Raw genomic sequence first — 20,170 nt, 5'->3', positions numbered from 1 at the left:
GTCATGATCTCCTGGTTCGCGTGTTTGAACCCCACATCAGGCTCTGTGCTGACAGCTCAGAGCCTGGAGCCTGCTTCGGATTCTGTGTCACCTTCTCTCTCTGCCCCTTCCCTGCTCACGCTTTGTCTCTCAAAAAATAAATAAATGTTAAAAACAATTTAAATAAATAAATAAATAAAATGTTCACATGAGTCAAGTTAGATTTTAAAAGAAACCAAAAAGAAATTCTGAGTAAGAAAAGCAGTCATGAAAAGTTTAAATGCAGTGATGGGTTCAAAAGCAAATTAAACCTGAAATGAAAACCAGTGAACTGCAAATATATGGGAGAATATGTTCTAGAATGAAGTGGAGAGAAATCAGGCCAAAATACAAAAAAAAAAAAAAAAAAGCTGTTAAGAGACCCAAAGAAGAGCATGAAAAATTCTAAACTTTTTTTTTTTTTGAGAGAGAGAGAGCGCACAAAAAAGGGAGGAGTAGAGAGAGAGAGAGGAACAGAGGATCTGAAGTAGGATCTGTACAGCGAGCAAAGAGCCCAATGCAGGGCTCAAACCCATGAACCATAAGATCGTGACCTGAGCCAAAGGCAGCCGCTTAAGACTGAGCTACCCAGGTGCCCCCCAAACTCTTTCTAAAAGGAGATGTTCATGAGAACAGCGAGACCCGATATTAAAAGAGAAAATATCTGGAATTTTTTAGAGTGCTGATTCTAGAAGGTGAACAAATCCTCAACAAGATACATTTTCAAACTATGCCTAGACACATCAGAGACGGCAGAACAATAAGGACAATGCAAGTATTTGGACTCATCCAGAGTAAAGAGTTTTGCCTTTACTCACAACCTCTCAAAAAATTAAATCATCTTTAATGATGACCCTACGTGAAAAATAGCTAATCTCACTCTGCATCCCCCCTTCACCTATAGGCAAGCTCTCCTCATGGGCCAAACTCACCTAGAAACCACAAAAAAAAAAAGAACCTAGGGCTTCCAGATATATAGGTTGGGCTCTGGAGGCAGACAGTAGGCAGAACAGAATGGAAGATACAGAACAACTTCCTCCTCCAAGTTGCATAGAATCTTGTGGCCAAGTTTAAACTATTAAGTTTTGGAACAACCATGGTACCCACAATATTTCCTAATGCCTGGATACTTTAACCCTCAAAACAAAATAATGACAGTAATAGATTAGAATCTACTCAATAAAATAAATTAGTGGGGCGCCTGGGTGGCTCAGTTAAGCATCTGACTTTGGCTCAGGTCATGATCTGGTGGTTGGTGAGTTCGAGCCCCACATCAGGCTCTGTGCTGATGGCTCGGAGCTTGGAGCCTGCTTTGGGTTCTGTGTCTCCCTCTGTCTCTGCCCCTCCCCCCGCCTTGCTCACACTGTCTCTGTCTCTCTGTCTCCCAAAAACAAATAAATGTTAAAAAAAAATTTAATACAATAAAAAAATTAGAATGTATTGATAAAAATAAGGAAAATTAAAAAGCCAGCAGAAGGCCAACTAATAAATATAAGATGACAGAATTTAAAAATCACTGAATTTTTGCAACTACCATTGTAACAATTGATTCAGGCAAGAATCCTCAAGAGACACTAGGGCTAACGAGTCAACGCTTTGTCAGGTACAGCATATTTACATAGTCAAAATGTATGTCTTCTCAAATTACCTTTAAATTATAAAAGTAGAACATTCATTTTAGAGTTGAGAAATCTAGTGCAAACTACCTGACCCAAGTGATCTAAGTTAACAGAAAAGGTGACCACCTTCGCAGTGTAACACACTGAAAATAACACATCGTTTATGCAGTAAATCCGTGACTTGAAGGTAATTAAAAGGAAACTGGAGACACATTCAAATTAAGGGGTAATGTATGAAGTAAATTACTTGTACTCTTCAAAAATGTCAGTTTCATTCAGAACAAAGGCTGGGAAAGTTCTTTAGGTGGAAGATCAAAGTGGCATGACAACAAAATGCAATGCATAATCTTGAAATTACATCCTGGACTGCAAAGAAAAAGAAAAAGAAAGAAAAGAAATTCTCCAAAGGTCCTATCTGTAGAATCAGCAAAATGCGAACAGATGCTAGTGGTTGGTGGCGAGCAATGCCTGAAAGTATGGAGGGCAAGAAGAGGGTCAATGGCAATTCACTTTCTAGTGGAAAGAAAAGAGGTGTTATTTATAGGTGGACAGAGTGTGACTATGAGAAAGCAAATGGGGCAGGGGTGCCTGGGCGGCTCAGTCAGGTGAGCGCCCAACTGTTGATTTCAGCTCAGATCATGATCTCACGGTTCGGGGTGAAATCGACCTCCATGTTGGGCTCTGCACTGACAGATTGTCTCTATCCCTCTCTCTCTCTCTCTACCCGTCTCCTGCTCATGCGTGTTCTCTCTCTCTCTCTCAAAATAAAGAAAGAAACTTAAAAAAAAGGAAAGAAAGAAAGAAAGAAATCAAATGGGGCTAAATGTTCTCAACTGGCGAATTTGGATGAAGGATACACTAGAGTGTTTATAGTCCTTCTTGCAAATTTATATTAGGAGTCATTTCACAATAAAAATAGTAACCCAAAGCATACAAATCAACTTTAAAGGTATAAACACTGTGAACTTAACCATGCTGATCTCGAGAATTTTTACCATCCTTCAAAATAAATGTACTGACGTAAGGTAAATTTTTCCATTTGTAGTATATGTGTGGAATTAACTGTGGATGATCCAAAACTTGGTCGGAAAGTCACACATAGCAGGGCCAAGTTTAGCCGGCAGGCCATTTCCTTTTATTGGATATGTAGCTTTGTCTCTGCAAATAAATAATGGAGCTTTGGATAGAATTGTCTGAAGTCTAGTGTCTGTTCCAATCTTTTCAGTAAACCTGTAAAGGCTTTCCACTATCACCGTCGTGTTAAACTCTTCCAATGAGATAGTTTCAACAACGAACATGAAATTAGTTTTCCTTTTTCCCCACCACACTATGCTTTCATTTCTTCAACTATTTATAGACTTAGAAATCTTTGGTGTCCCTTGTAGCTTCTGTTCACTTCTTAGGAATCAAGGAGAAAAGAAAAATGGTGGCCCTCTCTCAGTCTGTGAATGAAATAGCCCAGCTTAGCATATTAGGCTATCCTGGGAACTAAGAGCATCACAGCAGAGGAGGACCAGATAAGCCAGGGAGAGCCTAAGCGTAGTTTGAGAACATCAGCTTCCCTGGCCATGGTCATTGGCTGGAGTGCCATGATGTCCACTCATTTACTACTGAGTTCTATTCATTGCTCTTTTTTCTTTGTTCCTATTTCCACAAGCAAATTTAAATCTCATCGAAGAGCTACATTAGCCTACCACTGCCTCTTCTTTACTCCATAAAGCATAGAGACTAATGACTCCTTTTGAGTTCATCTTAGAAAGTACCTTGAAGGAGTTTTACTTCTTCCTAAATCCATACTCACAGTAGCCATGTTGGAATAATATGGTTGGCCTGAAAAATAAACTGGAACTTAGATTCCTGCTTTCCTACTATTAAAGACTTCCTTGGGCCCAACAAATCTTCCAGACGACTTCCACTGGTCTTACCACCTAGAAAAAATGCCATGCTCATAGTTCATGCATTAGAAAGGGATTCAGATGCGATGGGATGGGGCAGGGTGGCATGGCATGAAAGAGAATGACTCAAATAGAATGGAATTCATGTCTCGGGGAAGGACAAAGGGGGGCTGTCCTCAGTCAATTAAGCTCCATGGCATATATGACCTCAAGCTCTATAGTACTTCTGTTAAATAATAAACCACATCATTGTTCAGAAATACCCCTTCACCAGTTTCTATCAGATTACCACCACCCATCTTTCCCAAAGCTTACATTTAGCAAATACAAAGGTTTGTTTTAGAAAGGTTAATTTTGGGTTTGACTGACAGGCAAATTCAGTTCGGTGGGAAGATGTGGGTCACCGAAGGCAGTTATAGTTAAAAAAAATGCTATCAAATGGATTGGAAAGAACAATGATTTTATCCAAGGAAAAAGGAAATGTGCCCAAAAGAGACAGACAGAGAGAGAGAGAGAGAGAGAGAGAGAGAGAGAGAGAGAGAGAGAGGTAGAAAGTAACAGCTTAGAGTAGGGAGTTTTTCTCACACAGCGCTGAGGGCAGTTCACAAAATGGCAAACATTTGCTCAAGATAATGTGTCTGTAAAAGAGTGAAACTTTCATCTGATATCACAAGGTTATACCTGCAACTGAGAGAAAAGGGCAAGATTCCACAGAGATGTAAGTGAACACCGATGATGAATGCAGGGAACCAGGCCATTAAGATTTATCAAATCAGATTCAGTGGATACTCTTTGAACTTACATATTATCTACCTGGACATATGTGACACTCAATGTTCTCAAACTTAAACTCCATGCTTTCACTCTCTAAATGAATAACTAGAAATAGAATGTATTCAGGATCTGTGGCAAAGAAGGGACAAAGTCTTAGAAGATTTCAAGGTTATATTTCAATCCTGCTTTGACAAATTTAAGAGGAGGAAAAGGCTGGCATAACACCATTGTGGATTATAAAAATGCTTATATTCATACATTACTGATCGCATAAAGTTTCATCAATCGGATTAAACCTCCCAAAAATTCTTGGGTCAAAATGGCAAATATCCACAGGTTTTGATGCTGTTTATTTTATTTTTAAAAATAAAACTGAGGTGCACCTGGGTGGCTCAGTTGGTGGGGCGTCCGACTTCAGTTCAGGTCATGATCTCATGGTTTGTGGGTTCAAGCCCCATGTCGGGCTCTGTGCTGACAGTTCAGAGCCTGGAGCCTGCTTCCGATTCTGTGTCTCCCTCTCTCTCTGCCCCTCCCCCACTTGTGCTCTGTCTCTCTCTCTCTCTCAAAAATAAATAAATTTTTTAAAATATTAATTAATTAATTAATTAAATAAAATTGATGTAGCCCTGGATGCAGGGCTCAATCTTGCAAACCCAGAGATCATGACCTGAACTGAAACCGAGAGTCACAGGCTCAACCAACTGAGCCACCCAGGTGACCTGATACTGTTTCTTTTTGACAAAGGAAGTAAGCAGATGACTTGACTCACAAATGAGTAATTGAGGTCTAGAACGCACAACTCCTGACACTAGATCAAAAGAGAAGTCCCTAATCATGTGTCACAGCTACTGAAACCTATTTGACACAAAATCCCCAAATCCTCCTGTTTATTGGTATTATGATCTTCCTAATGGTAATAGCTACTCTATGGAGCATTGATGACTTGGAAGTTATTATAACAAGATTTTCATATATCCCTCATGCAACTCAATGAGTCAACTATTAGTATATCCATTTACTCAAGAGAAAACTCAAGGAGTGCCTTATTCAAGCTCACAATGCTAATCAGCATCAAATCTCACATATAAATTCAGGTTGGTTTGGTTTCAAAGCCAGTAGCTTGAACTACTAAGCTATACTGTGCCTTTGCCAATTTATTTCATGTTACTCTCCATTCAACATGGCCGGTAGCTTGTACTGCCATTCAGGACAATGTAGGTAGTTGTACACGGTGCTGAAGATGTTTTGTAGCCGCACTAGTATTCTTAAAACTGTGTTTTTATGGGACGCCTGGGGGGCTCAGGTGGTTAAGCGTCCACCTTCAGCTCAGGTCATGAGTTTGTGGGTTCAAGCCCGGCAGAGGGCTCTGTGCTGACATCTCAGAGCCTGGAGCCTGCTTCAGATTCACTCTCTCTCTCTCTCTCTCTCTCTCTCTCTCTCTCTCTCTGCCCCTCCTCCACTTGTATGCACACTCTCTCTCTCTCAAAAATAAATACACATTAAAAACATTTTTTAAATACATAGAATAGAATAGAATAACACTGTGTTTTTGTGATCAACCATCAAAATCCAAAGTAGACATGTACTGGTTGTATGTAAGTAAGACCAAAAACAAAACAAAACAAAACTGCCCTACACCTGTCTCCTCTGCATTCACCATTTTTACTGTATCCACCCGTGCTTCCTGCCACCACTATACTATCCCTCAACTCCTGCCAAGGTCAAACAGAGGGAATTTCCAGAAATGGACATGGCCCTAGGGGCAGCCCTCAAAAGACAGGCAGGAATCTGTGTGTCAACACCCAGTTTCCCCATCCCTAGCGTTAGAGAGCTCTGAGGCCGTCTCAAAGCCCTTCCACCAGGTCTCCTCAGTGGGAAAGAGCTCTCACTGTCCACACAGAACCCGGTCACCAATGATCCCTGAATTAGCGGCCCGGTCTTCTCCATTTCCTTCCATTTTCCTTCTCCTACTGACACTTCCTTGGGATCACTTCCCTGCCTCCCCACCAAAAAAAAAAAAAAAGTTGCATCTAGTTACCCCACAAGATGAAATCACTTATTTGGGAATAAATGTGGTTCAACACATAAAGAGAAAGTAGCAACTGCTTTTCTGTATTCTACAGAAATATATGATTTGCTCTCCCCACCCCTTAAAATAAATATACCCCCAGAAGATAATAAAGTAAATCAGATTAATGTTATTTATTATTCAAAGTTAATATTATGGGCTGAAGGCGTTGCTTCCCTTGAAAAAAACAAACAAGCAAACAAAAAACAAACATCAAAACACACACACACACACACACAAACAAACAGAAACAAATTCCTATGCTAAAGTCAAGCCCCATCATCTCAGAAAGTGACTACATTTGGAGACCAGATCTTTCAAGAGTTGAGGAAGTGAAAATGCAGTCATTCGGGTGGCCTTTAGTACAACATGACTGGTGTCCTTTATGAGAAGAGATTTGGACGTAAAGTTGTATAGAGGCAGGGCCAGGGGAAGACAAAGGGAGAAAATGGCCAAGGACAAGCCAAGGACAAGGCCTGAGCCAGGGCTTCAGAAGGAATCAGCACTGCTATTCCTCCAGAACCGTGAGAAAATATTTAACTGCTGCGTAAGCCACCCAGCCTGTGATACCTTGTGGAGGCAGCCCTAGCGAACTAACACATTCGAGAGGCCCAGACAGTATCAGCCACTGCCAAGACACTGCCATCTATAAAATGCCTGCTCTGTGCAGCAACCAGGCCAGGCAATTGACGCGCGTCAGTGATGGTCAGGCTAACAAATTTCTATTTGAGAGACGTGTTACCGTCCCCGGGTTACCGATGAGAAAACTCCCAGGTTAAGGAAGGTAGGTAACTTCCGTGGTCTCATGGCTTCTGTAAGAAAGGCCAGGATAGGAAGATTCTATCTTAGGTTTGTGATAGGAGCCTCTTAAAATAAAATCGGCCTATCCTAGTCCATTTTTACACTATTTCTGATGTACAATGAAGGACCAGTCCTTTCGTTTCTCCATGATGTAGTTTCTCTATTTGTTAAAAACAAGGAAGCGTAACTCTGGGTACAAGAGTAGGTCATAGCCTTACAAAATGGTACCTTCAGAATGGATTTAAAAGAGATTGTGGTAGATCTTAAAAAAAAAAAAAAATTAGCCGAACCTAATTCTTCAAGCCACTGTGGTAATTACATGGCAGTGACACAGCGGCCTTCCTACATGAAGTTTCATCCATTGTCAGCGTCCCCTTTTTCTCTTTGACTACAGGTGGCGAGCCATCCGCGTTCCATCTCTCCAGGCAAAGCCAACCTAATCAGCCAACAACAGAGAGTTCACAAGTGTACAGGGGCCCATTATTCATCACTTCTGCAGCTACTGTAGCCCTAGTTAGTGATTAAATATTTAGTGTCACTAATATAGGCAACAGAGAAAAGAAAATACTGCACTTCTTAAATGCCTTGGAAAGCATATTGAAGGCAGCCAGTCAATCACTTGAGTGGCAGGCTCAGAGTACCTCATTAAAGGTGCTAAAAAATAAAATGTGCTCCAGATCCTTCCCGCTTGCTCTCTTTCCCTATTAGGCCCTATTTGGGACATTCTTGTTTGAATTTTAGAACTAGCTTGAAGCAAAACTCACTACCAAGGACAACGGAGGAGAGATATTATAAATTATTTGCTTTACCACCAACTCGAGGTGAACTTGATATATCGCCTGAGGCATTACAATGCTAAGGAAACTGGGAGCTGTTCCCCTTTCCAGAGCACAGAACGGCAGACTCGTGGCATGACAAAACAGAAAAATCTGCCTCAGTTCCACCACGCCTGCCCCCTCCACAAAACCCTAATGTATTAATGCGCTGGCCTCCAGATGTTTCTAAACCAGACGCAGGCGTAACTACAACAACGCATCGGGAAAATATTTGTACCTTTGCTCCCTGAAGCTAGCAGTGCCATCCATTTTGAACTTGGGTTACAAAATGGGGGTTCTTGTATCCAAATAAGACCTCTTCAGGGTCTAGCAAGGGCAGACGTGACTCTGGCACTCAGAAACTCAAAATATGATGGATTTACCAATTCAAGTCCGGCACATATGCTCTAGCTGGCACACTAGGCACTGGTCAGATCTTTCATACTTGGGGTTTAGGCCACCTTAGTTGGAATCACTTTGTAGTTGTGAGGGTACACTGATTGTGACACGGGCCAGAAGTCACTATGTATACCCAGGCAGTAGTAGAATTTTTTGCTTTAACTGCTGTGTTCATGTGCTACTCTCTCAGAACTTGTCTTTGAACTAGCTACATCTTCTTACAGGGACATGTGGCTCCAAGCATCAGCAGCCACGGGGAACCCCATTCTATACCCAGGTGAAAGTTGACTGCACTCAATCAGCTCCAGACTCTTTCCAGAGCAAAGCAGTCATCTCTGCTCCTCTCTTGGCTTTCAAAGTCATTCCTTGCCTTTTACTGTTGGTCTCGACACGTGTCAGGCATCCCGGTTCAACAAGGAGACCCAGCAGAAGTGGATACTTCCATGAGCACAGGGCTTGAGGTCAAGAATCCATTATTCATGGATTCCTGGGACATTCCCCTTCAGAGGCTACCCTGAGTTAGGTCCCATTACCAGTGATGACCTCATCTCAACCACTCCACTCTCCGTACCTTTCTATGGCTTAATGATTCCTACAGCTTGCATTTATTAACTAATCCTGCTGAACAGATTATTTCTTTTTTCCCTGCCCTCAACAACCAGTCCCATTTCTTAGAAACAAAGCAACTGCTTTCAGTCCACTAAAAATACAGCACCCTTAGAAAATAGGTTTTAACTCTTAACTTTTCTACGCTGCTTCTGGAGACTTCCAACCATTGTTGCATCCCTGAAGGTCATGTACAGCAGAGATCCTGAGTTCATACACCTGTCATCTGGGGCTGCAAGTCTCTGTTACTACTCCATCGAGTCCCAATGGGGTAATCAGCGATTTGACATACAGTCCCATTGACTATTAGCCATATTTTTAAATCATGTATACAGTTCATTCTGAAAACTATAGCCTTGCACACTGACCAAGACAAATAATCATCCAACTTTTTATAATTTTTGTGCATATGACAAGAACGGTTTCAAGTTTGTGGCAAGCATCATTAAATGTGCTTTTAATGTTTGCCTAGAAATCCACCTTTAAAAAAAAAAATGTGCAGACTGCAGGGAAAGAACCTTTTCATTGAAGGATCATTAATACATTTACATTTTAAAATTACACCCTTAAGGGGGCCCAGGGAAACTAGTTATTTTTTATTTTAAGTGTCACTTGGTATTCCCTTTATTGCTATACTTTGTAGGTCAGGACAATGTAAGGAAATTGAGCTGAAAACCACCGGATGGCCAAGATCTAAAAGTCAAAATGTCACAGTAAGGATACAGATATGTAACATAATTGTTGCCTTAAGAGAAAAACAGAATGGTCACTGATCCTTTGCGTTGAGACTTCCATTACCTACAAACTAGCCTTAGACTTTCTTCTCTGTGCTGTGAAACACAGGTGGTCAAGTATAAATGATATACTACAGTCAAAATGAAAATCCCTCACCCCTTCAAGGACCCAATTTCTTTACTCATTTTTTTCAAATTGTGCTGAGCTGCATTTGCAAATGGAGCCTGCCTGCCTTGTCCCTTGAAACACAAGCCCTATTTCAGAAACAGACAGTAAAAAAAAAAAAAAAAAAAAAAAAGTATTTAATATGACCATTGCTTGGGTCGACTTGCTTTTGCCTCAGGGTCCAACTTGGGACTTGAATAGAGTCTGTGTGACTGCTTTCCATGGTCTGCTGCATCATCATATAGCAAAACTGAATTGTTTTGACGAGAGCTGGTGAATAGGCTATGTTTGGACAGACCGGGTCTGTTTTTAGCCATTAAAAAGGGCTATTAGAACTGCTGAGCTGTCATTAGAGCACATTGTGAGGTGCCCAAGACAAAGCAGCGAGAAGCAAATAGGCTTTCTGCATCCAGAGGCCCAGAGTCTGGGAGGACAGTATGCTGTCAGGCCCCCTCCACTTAACAGTGCCAAGTGGGAACCAACGGTTGCACCAGGTGTGAGCAAAAGGAGCCCAGCTTGAATCGGACTCTGGAAAAGGGCTTTGGGTTAAAAAGAAACAAAGAAAAAAGACAAAGAGAGCTTCAAGTTTTTCTAGTACTGGTCAGCAAACCGGGGAATGTTTTCCAAATTCCCTTCTATGCTTCTATGCATGGCAGCGAAAGCTCATTAGTTTGGAATAATTGGAAGAAGGCAGGCTTTGGGCTTTCCAAGTTAAAATAAGGAATTACACAATATTTTTGGAATACGGCCATTGTATTACTTTATAGCCCCAGGCTAACGATTGCTATTAACCAAAGAGCCTATTTAATAATCCGTAGTCCAAAAGAGCAATTTGTAATTAGCACACCATTGCTGGTATGCAAATAGAATGCGTTAGGTTCTTGCCTTGGCTGTTTTCTTTAAGATTTCTTCAGTGGCACAAACATCCTTCTCAAATTCTCTTTACTATTTACTATTGATTTCATTGGTAAAGCCAATTATAATATAGTTATAAAACATGTCACAAAGCTACAGACTTTTAGCTCTGCCCCCCAATAGAATACTCCAAATTCTGAAGGCATCTGCATTAGAAATTAGTGAGCTCCAGATATACAAAATCTTACTGTGTATCGAAACAGAAGACGCTTTTCATTTTAGTCCTCTGTTGAAGACCAGAAAATCAGCGCGTCCCTCTCTCTTGGGCCCCTTTTCTTCCCTCCTTCTTAGGCACCTGAGAGTTTAGCATGTCTCTATCCTTTATCTTTATATCTCCTCCCCTACTGCCTCCTCCTTACTCATAGTTTAATGTATCTCACTCTTTCCTACCTCAGTGTTGCGATCTCCCTAAACTTCATGCCCATCTCAAGGGACCACCTCATCTAGGTCCTCTTTGTCAAATTCAGATTTCTTGCAAGGACTGTCCACCCTCACACACCCATTCATTCCTCAGCCCACTGGAATCTCACTTCCTGCTCCATCCCCGCCACAGCAGCCACTCTGACTCACAGGGACCCCGGACATCCAGTCCTTATCTTATTTGATCTTTCTTCTCGAGGCAGAGACGATAAGACAACGTTGTGTCGAAGTTGGAGGAGCAGACTTTATAGCCTTCATTCCTGCCATCGTGGCCACCGTCTAGGTGCCCACTGTGCTATGGAGGTGACTGAAGAGAGAAGCTGGATCGAATGAGTCATCCCATCTACTTGGTCTCTGTCTTGACCAGCTGGACCAACTTTTTGCCACTGGCCAGGCTTTCAGTGCATGTTCCCATCTCTAGACAATTCTGTTTCCAAAGTGAATGACTAAGTGTATTGTTCACATGTCTGCCTAATAAAAGAATTTAACTTATAATGCCCTGCAGGGCTAGCCTTGAGGGGAACGATAACATAACAGTGGTTTGCTCCAGACTGGTGGTTCGCTCCCCTCTACCACCAAGACCCGTCTGTGAACCCTTCCTGAATTTTGCATGTTCTCGAGTTGGTTGTAGAGAAACCCTTCCAAACCCTCCCAAAAGAGCTGATGAAGGGGCTGATGTAATAGGAGACACACAGGTCTGGGTCGCCTATTTACGTAACTTGTTAGTGTCCTCTGGTTCTACCCAGGCCTGATCCCAAGTACGTCATGTTCATCACACAACAGATTACTATTGCCTCGCCAGATCTCATGACTTGGTACATCTGGTAACACACGGCTCTTGATGGGTAGCTCTAGATGCATCAACAATGGGTATCTTCTAATCAGGCCCTCGGTCTCTATTATGGTACAGCGTCCCAGGAACTGTGTTTTAAATCAAGTACTGAGCAGCAGAGAAACAACCTGCAGCTGCTGCAGAAACCTCTTAATTTAGACCCGCCTCTAAGAATCACTCAAGAATGCATGAGACCACTCATCTCAAGTATGTTCGATGCCAAAAAGGTCCAAGAGGTAGAGTAACAACTGTCTTCTACTTCATAGGGGATGTCCCAGTGTGACCATACTACTGGCATAAACACTATCAGTGTGAATATATTCACTTGCCATTGCTGCATAATATGGTGCCACAAGCTAAGGGACTTAAAACCACCTATTTTTATTGTCTCTCAGTTTCCGAGGTTCAGGATTCCAGGCATGGTTCTATGGAGTTATCTGCTTGGGAGTCTGACCAGGCTGCGATCCTGGTGTGACTAGATCAAAGTCTTATCAAAGGCTTGAAGAGAAAATCCACTTCCAATACGATCCCTCAGTTGGTAGAATTCCTCTCCGTGCAGCTCCATTGTCAACTTCTTACCTCAGTAGGTGTCAGCTAGAATCCCCCCGCCCTTAGGTCTCAAGGCTGCTCACAGTTCCCTGAAAAATGGAGCTCTCGACGTGGCCATTTGCTTTTCCAAGGCCAGCAGAAGGACAGCTCTGTCTGTAAGGCATGACCACTTCCTCTTATGGGCTTTCAACTAATTAAGTTTGGTCCAATCAGGATAAACTCCTTTTTTTTTTTTTTTTATCAATTCAAAGCAAGTGATTTGGAATCTGAATTCTATCCCCAAAAGCCCTTCATGAGTGTCATGCAAGATTACCTAATCACGTCACATCCTATCACTATGTTCTATTACCATTAGTCAAGAGTCTGTGTTCTTTATCTAAAGAAGTATCTAAAGAGTATCTAAAGCATTGCGGACAATCTGACTTCTTTGACTTGTCGATTTTTTATAAAGGTTTGGAAAATTTGAAACCTATGTTTGCTAGTCTCAAGTTTTTTCAAATGTCTACATTTACATCTTTAGCAGAAGTATCTAGAGCTACCTGTGCTTGAAAGATTCAAAAGGTTATTATTTTGAACATTCAACAACCACAAGTAGTAAGGAATACCCCACTCCACACAAGAAAACCAGTGGAACATTAAAAATATGAACGATCTTTCAATTATCCATGAATTTTTAAAATTTCAGGGTCTTTTGCTTGTTTCTCCAAGTTCCTTTTGGATCTTTACAGTTATGTTTTGTCGCCAATAGATTCCAATTCTTTCATTGTAGCTTCTATTCCTACTTTTATCTCCTTTATCACTTTTCATCTTTGTATTTTACAGACTCATATTGCTAATTCAAGTTTTTAAGATCCTAGGTCTTGTCTTCTGATTCTTGATTGCATACGTTTCCTAACATTGTTTGTGAGTGTGTACATTTTCTTCCCCATTATGAGCTCATCTTCACTGTTATGTGCCCTTCAACCCATACTTCTGGAAATTCTTAGGTGCCCTATGTTGTTAAAGTGTCCTTCCAGAGGAGTTCTGTTTCCTTTTTATCATGGGGGACTAGATTTTGCACTCATGTTTCCATCTCAGTTCCAAATATCATAACTAAAATACATGCAAATTTTGTATCTATATTTATTTAATCAAGTTCAGGTTTTGATTTCTAATGGGGTAGTTTTTTTTTTTTTTTTTTTTTACCTGCAGCTTTCTTGTCCCTTCCCTTAAAAGTTGGAGATATGTTTCTTGCGTCGAAAGGGGCAGGTCTTCTAGGATCTCATCTTCAAAAAGGGGCCTCAGTCAATCTCCCTGCCTCCTGAAGATACAGGACAACATCTGTTGCCTCTCTTAGAACTCCTATTTAGACCTAATATACTCCCAGTTTCCCTAGCATCAACTCACAGGCTCATTGCCCTGGCCCTCAAGCCCGTTAGGTCCTTCAAACATGACTATTTTTGAAAATAGAATTTCTGCTTTTCAGCGAGAGGGTATTCAACATTACCTCAATCCACCATGCTACCAGAACTACAAACACAGATAATATACTTCAGAGTAATATATTTAGAAGATTATACATGTGGAAGTAATAATGCATGCAGACACAAAATCATGAAGGTTATATTAAAATGACTCAAGTCTGAGAAGCATTCCTCTATTTCATGGTTACATCTGTCACTATGGCCTACACCTGTGTGACTCAGAAGTGGGGAAACCCACCATCATGCATGGATTGAAAATCTCCATACACGTGGGCATGGACACTTCGTGTGAATGAGTTCCACAACAGATGCAGGACCATAACCACACTTTACCAAAAAGGAAGGGACCCATACACTACATCAAAGTATCTTTAGTATCTCCCCAAAGGTAAACAAGTGGCTTGACACTTTAAATTATAGGAGACATAGCCAAAAGCTCCATGTGTCACATCATGGTCAGTTTTAGGTCAGCTCAGTAAAGCTACGGTGCCCAATCAATCAAACACTAATCTGGGGCCGCTGTTAAGGCACACTGTAATGTGATTAACTGCGATTCAATCACACTTTGTTAAGTGGGATTAAAGTTTATCTTCAGTTGACTTTATGTAAGGAAGATTCATCTAGATCACCACCTAGATTCAATCATTCCAAGGATTTAGGGGAAGAACTGAAACTTCCTTGAAGAAGAAGAAATTTTATCTGTGGATCACAGCTTCAGCATACACCTGAGTTTCCAGCCTGTCCTTCCAGACAGCCTGCCTTGTGGATTCCAGACTTGCCCAGCCAACCACCGCTATCACATAAGCCAATTCCTTGCCATTTGTTTCCTTATATGTATCTTTTACTTGTTTCTCTGGTCGACCCCTGACTAATATAGATGACATTTTGTACTAGCATTTATTTTATATGTGTACAAGTATCTGAAAAGCTTGAACCTTGTTTGTTTCCTCCCTTATTCAAAATAACATGAGAGAGATCTTAAGACCCAAAGGAATCTTAGCGGAGACGCAGTCCATAAAATAGATGTCTTTAGGTACGCAGAGTCTACCATGTGCTTTATGGGAGTATGAACAATGAATGTGAGTAGCACTCAGGGGCTGGGCTGCAAAAAGAGGCCAGAGCTGGATCCACTCAATTACTGCCCCATGTCCTGCTGTGCCTCAGATCCCTGGGAAATAGTCCTTCCAAGGACTAAATCAGCACCGTCTCTCAATTATACATAACCTTCTCTTCACTTTGCCCACCCCCAATTTAGGGAGGAAACAGCAAACCAGCATAAAAATACATGAAGGATTGAACACACATAACAAGGGCTAGGAATATAAAGCAAGAAAGTATAAAGTCGGAGACTATGTCTTTATGGCCGAGAAAAGAGGAGGCTCAGCAGGAAACATGATTACAGTCCATAAATGTCTTCAAGTAACCATGTCCATGAAACAGGGACTTACTTACCGTGGGAGAAAATGCTTACTCAAGGCGAAATCGCATGAAGTTCTGGAATGAACACTTTAGATAGGAAGAAGCACATTTTCGAAGGTAGGAACTAAGAGAAGATGAGTTATTGGCTACCTAAGACATTCACAGAACTGGTAAGATGGGCTGTGTCAACTGTTTTGGCATATAACAAGTCCGGTGTAAGGGATACAGACACATTTTTTTTCAACGTTTTTTATTTATTTTTGGGACAGAGAGAGACAGAGCATGAACGGGGGAGGGGCAGAGAGAGAGGAAGACACAGAATCGGAAACAGGCTCCAGGCTCCGAGCCATCAGCCCAGAGCCTGACGCGGGGCTCGAACTCACGGACCGCGAGATCGTGACCTGGCTGAAGTCGGACGCTTAACCGACTGCGCCACCCAGGCGCCCCGCATTTTGAAGGAAGTCATCTATTAGGACCACACAACGTGTGAAAACACAACAAAATTGCTGTCGAAGACTTCGTTTTTAACCATCTACTTAAAACAGACGCTAAGTTTCCATGGGCAACATGGAAGGGGCTAGCTGAAAAGATAGTAGTCAGTCCCCCCCCCCCCCCCCAGAAAGCTCAGGACACTGTCACTACCAGCCTGGCCCTTCAATCAGCAGCCAAAGCAATGGCCATACCCAGAGGCTTGTTAGAAATGTAGCTCTCGGGCCCTATCCCAGACCTACTTGTCCAGCTTTCTATTTCAACCGATCCCTTGGTGATATTACCCATTTCAAGGTTTGAAAGCAATTCAAAGAAAATACAAATGCTTACATGCTTTTGCAACCCTGAATAAACCTACAGGAAAAAATAATAAACTTCTTTATTAGAAGATCTTATCGTTTACTTCTTTGCCAAAATGATACAATGATATGTTAACTATACAGAAGCCCCCTAATCGATGACAGTAATGTCAGTGTTGATGCTCATGTAATTTCCTTGTCATACATTCTGTGAAATATTAGTAAAGTTACAGTCTGTCATGGATTGACTCTGCTGTTGATCATCTAATTTTTAATTTTGTACCCTGCCAGTGGACACATGTGGTCACTGTTGTCAAAAATAGCGATTTCACTAGGAAACTACTAATCTTTAAAAAGTGTCTCTGGAGTGGGGCACCTGGATAGCTCAGTCTGTTAAGCATCTGACTGTGGCTCAAGCCATGATTTCACTGCTCGTGAGTTCAAGCCCCGCGTTGGGCTCTGTGCTGACAGCTCAAGGCCTGGAACCTGCTTCGGACTATGCCTCCCTCTCTCTGCCCCTCCCCTGCTGGTGCACTCCCTCTCTGTCTCTCTCTCAAAAATAAAAAAAAACATTAAAAAAAATTTTAGTAAATTGATAAGTATCTGGAGTTCTGACACTGATTCGTTTCCCTCTGCATGGCCTAGTGGGAGATTAGCAAAAGAGAGCTAGGCCATGTGTGTCCAGGAAGACAGAAAGACGTTAATTTGATTGAAAGCCCCTTGGATTTCCATGTCACTGCTTGTCAGCCATGTGAACTTCCTTCATCAGTTCACTTTTGTGAGCCTCAGTTTACTTACTTGTAATAGAGAGATAATGATGCCTCCCCTTCTAGAGGAAAACCTAATGGGCAAACCAATGCCCATGGAAGAATTTGGTGAATTATTGAGGTCATGGAAGGGTAGGGGTTCATTAGCATCTCAGGGGAAGATTGGCAGTCTATGATTACTTGTCACTTGTCAAACTCGGGTTCTGGAAGCTGGTCGCTTAACTGCAGAATCCTTTGGTCCCCAATTTCTCAGACATTTAAAAGACTTCATAGGGGCGCCTGGGTGGCTCGGTCGGTTAAGCGTCTGACTTCGGCTCAGGTCATGATCTCACGGTCCGTGAGTTCAAGCCCCGCGTCGGGCTCTGTGCTGACAGCTCAGAGCCTGGAGCCTGTTTCAGATTCTGTGTCTCCCTCTCTCTCTGCCCCTCCCCCGTTCATGCTCTGTCTCTCTCTGTCTCAAAAATAAATAAACGTTAAAAAAAAGTGGTCTAAAATTCTACTTAGGAAACTAACATAACTTTAGCTGTTAAGCCACCTGGCTCCTTGCCTGAAATCCAAGCCAGTAGGAATAGCAAGTGAATTTTTTACACCAGCACCTTTTGTCCAAGGACAGCGGAGACTTTGACCTTTAGGTAATCCTTGAAGACCAGGTATTTGGTTCCATTAAGTATCAGTTTCCAGAAGATAGCTACTAATATTATAAACATATCTGAATTCTTAAACCAAGTTTGCAACTTGGCATTTCATCTATGTCTTTTATTTGTGCCACAATGATGTCTTTAAAAAAAAATCATGGCTAACATAGAATAATGCAGAGAGTCACATAAAAACATGTGGACTTTTGGTTTTGATTATTTACATTTTTCCCTTCCTCAGTTCTACCCCGTGAAATAAAATCAGATAGCCATCTTTTTGTTGGCATACAGTAATTTTTACAACAAAAATAAGAAATTGACCAGAAAGGACCAACTAGGATGAAGTTCATCATGTAGATGCAGTGAATAAGATGCCTAAAATGGGATACTTACACCCTTTCCCCCCAAAATTTAATCAATGACGTTGGAGTCAAGATAACTGTATGGGGATTTATTCTTGATTTAATTAATTAAAGTCAGTGAGCTATTATCACAGTTGACAATAACAACTTGGATTTGTTCCAGCTGCTATAAACCTGAGGGGAGAGCATGGCTTTATTTGACTCTTTGGGCCCACACAGAAAAGCTTATGAGGAATGAATTCTGGATTAGCCACCGGCTCTGTGGATGTGTTCAGGAGTTGATGGAATGTGACAGGGAAAGTGTGATCTATGCCAACTACCATATCATTGATTGTCTTATTACTACTAGCAAGAATCTAATAAAGAGACTTTACATGCTCTAAATCAAAGGAAAAATACTCCAGGTGTATCCAAGTCAACATACCATTTTGCAATGCATAGCCCTAGGCTAGGCACTGAGGACACATGTACCTTGTTTTCTAAGACCTGGCAATAGAGTTAAAAGAGATAGATATTCGATACTCTCTTGGCCCTATAACCCGTGCCATGAACATCTATAATCCAACAAAGCAGGAATTGTTGTGTCCCCAAATCAAGCACAGTGCCTGACATATGACAAATGCTTCATAAATATGTGTTGGTTGAATGAATGAGTGGATGGATGGATGGATGGATGGATGGATATATGAATAAGCTACTGACTATGGACCTATATGCTAACAACATAGGGGGAGACAGCTTTTCATTTATAAAGGTTGAAACCCAAAGGGATTTATCAATTAACTCACAGACCCTATATCCTTTATTGTGAGGCTCAAATTGATTATCCTTGACCGCACCCCTACTTAGGGTCATGTGTAAAATTATCCATCTTTTCCTTTTATTCACTGACTTAGAGCATCAGTCATAATCCTTATCCTCTGATGGTCTTATGAATTCAGAAAAAGGAAAATTACATTCTATTCTAAAGAAGATGAGGTTCTTAGAGTAGAATCACAGTGGGTCTAATGTTGAAAATGTCTGAAGATCTACAAAGGGGGCAATATGAATTATGTTACATCCCAGGGAAGTATGCCAGGAGTTTCCTCCACTCAGTTTTAAATTTCATATCCACCTAGGGACAGTGAGGAAAAAATCTCCAAAATGGATTTTTATATATGTGAACTGGTTACTCATCCCTTGATCTGCCCACCTCCTTCTGAATAAGATATCCTACCTTCCTCTCCTGGTATCCAGAAAATAGCCCAACGGTTCCACCAAACACTTTCCCAAACATTGCACAAAAAACAAATCCTAGTGCAGCAACCCAGGTGAGAAGTACAGTTGCACAACAGCATGAGGATCCTCACTCTGGCCATCACGGCCAAGCTGCTACCCAGGTTAACAAATTCCCCCGGTCCCAAATGATTGGTCTAATGGTTCAAATAAAGCACAAGGATACAGGAAACAAACTGATGGGTGACAGACTAGGAGGGTTGGGGAGATGTGGACAAAATGAGTGAAGGGGAGTGGGAGACACAGGCTGCCAGGTATGAGATGAGTCAGTCACAGCAATGAAAGGCACAACACAGGGAACATCATCAATATCGTAATAGCTTTGTACGGCGACACAAAACAGCCGCATGTACACCTGAAAGTGATGGAACACTGTGTGTCAACTGAACTCAAATGAAATGAAGACGAAAATAATTGGGCAATTTGAAGGAGAAAAAAAAAAGCACAAGGAGCCATTGTTCTCAGCCATTGTCTGAGCCAATGAAGTTCAGACATTTATGTTCCTGAAGCTACATGGTTAACCCAGATCCCTCCACGGTCTTTTTCTAACATGGTTTAAGAGTCTGCAGTTCAGAATATAGTTTCTCCTTCATATTTGCTTCTTAGTGCTGCACACTACATGCACAAAATATATTCACCTTTTAAATGGAACACTGACAGAGAAATAGGGTTTGTACCTCTTTTTCAAAGTAAACATCTGTTAATTACTCTGGGGCTGGGGCTGGAAAAATTCAGGTTGTGTTGAGGATTTTACCAGTTTAATAAAACAGCCTAAAAACAGCCAACATCACAACACCATTAGACTGATTGTTTTCTGTAAATACACAGAATATATGAATAATAATTTTCT

Source organism: Panthera tigris, chromosome A1 (genome assembly GCF_018350195.1).
Source record: "Panthera tigris isolate Pti1 chromosome A1, P.tigris_Pti1_mat1.1, whole genome shotgun sequence".
In the NCBI taxonomy this organism is placed as follows: domain Eukaryota; kingdom Metazoa; phylum Chordata; class Mammalia; order Carnivora; family Felidae; genus Panthera; species Panthera tigris.
The sequence above is the reverse complement of the archived record's forward strand: the minus strand, read 5'-3'. Positions refer to the sequence as shown.